The sequence below is a fragment of the Psammomys obesus genome, unplaced genomic scaffold (genome assembly GCF_907164565.1).
Source record: "Psammomys obesus unplaced genomic scaffold, mPsaObe1.curated_primary_1811, whole genome shotgun sequence".
Classification (NCBI taxonomy): Eukaryota; Metazoa; Chordata; class Mammalia; order Rodentia; family Muridae; genus Psammomys; species Psammomys obesus.
In genome coordinates this window covers 1343546-1344981 of record NW_026585894.1, presented here as the reverse complement: position 1 = coordinate 1344981, position 1436 = coordinate 1343546, and positions in this window count along the sequence as shown.

Here is a 1436-nt window from a genome sequence, read left to right as displayed (position 1 = left end):
ATTAACTGCCTTAACTCCTCTATTAGACCCACAGAGCAGGAACTTCAATGTTCCAAGTGCCCCTCTGTTTCCCAAAGTGGGTATATGGGTGGGAGGGGGTTCGATGCCTGGCTTCTGTTTTAGAAGAACCCAGGATCAGTGGAGCTGCAGATTCTCAAGGGTGCACTCACTTACAGGCAGAACACTTGGCAGAGATCGGCGTATCTGGGCTCTCTGCTCTCTGGTTTGGCCCTGCTTCTTTGATGTGCTCCGCCAGTTCCGTGCTGCTGTCACTGCCAGGTTATGAGGTCTTGCTGCAGCTGGAGATTTCAGGGTGGTCATGTCAGTGGGAATCGGGGTAACCAGCCTTTCTGTTCTCTGGTTTGGCCCTGGTTAGTCTTAAACTGGAGGGCTGATGTGCCCCGCCAGCTCAGTGCTGCTCCGCCGCCAGGTTAGAAAGTCCTGCTGTAACTGGAGACTGGGTTGCTAGTCCAGATGCTTTCTGGGAAGTCCTGGGGTCTCTTTACTGTGCTCTCCAAGCTTCAGAGGCCCAGCGACTGGTGTGTCTAGCTTGTATGGTGTTTCTGTCTGGTTTTGGTGAGTATAAAGCGTATTCTCTGTCACTGTGGGATTGGGCGGGCCGTACAGTCAGTGATGGCGCTCCTGTGGAGCTAGTATGGCATCTAGCAGACTCGGGCCCTCGAGGATGGTGCAGCCGCCGCGTGTGATTCTGGGGCTCCGAGACACAGTACTGCTGGCCTTTGCCGATAAATGGCTTGGGGCTCAGCCTCAGTGGCTGCAGGCCCCAGGCAGTTAGGTCTGCGCTGAGAAAGGCGAGTCCTCTGTGCGGAGGAGGAGGGAGGTCTGGGGGAGGGGATTGCCGAGAGATCAAAGGATCGTTTCTCACCTTCCCCAAACAAGTCTCTGGGTGACCCGAGACCAAGGTTTTCACCTCCTGCGATGTTCCCTGTTGTTTAGAAAGTCTCTCCGTTGTTTCCCTGGCTTCAGAAGTTCTTCCACTCATCAACTCAGACCTTTATCTCTTCCACAGCTCGGAAACTGTGTGTGCTAGTCGCCATCTTGACTCCGCCCCTAAAAAATATTTTTAACCAAGGGAGAAATTTGATATATTTATTTATTTTTATTTTTTTTAATTTTATTTTTTTCTTATCAGTTACATTTTATTAACTCTGTATCCCAGCCGTGTCCCGATTCCTCATTCCCTTCTAGTCCCTCCCTCCCTCCCTCATCTCCACCATGCCCCTTGCCAAGTCCACTGATAGGGGGGACCTCCTCCCCATTCATCTGATCCTGTTTTATCAGGTATCTTCAGGACTGGCTGCAAAGCTCTCCTCTGTGGCCTAACAGGACTGCTCCTCCCTTGGGGGGTGGGGAGGCCAAAGAGCCAATCATTGAGTTCCTGTTAGAAATAGTCCTTGTTCCCCTCACTATGGGAA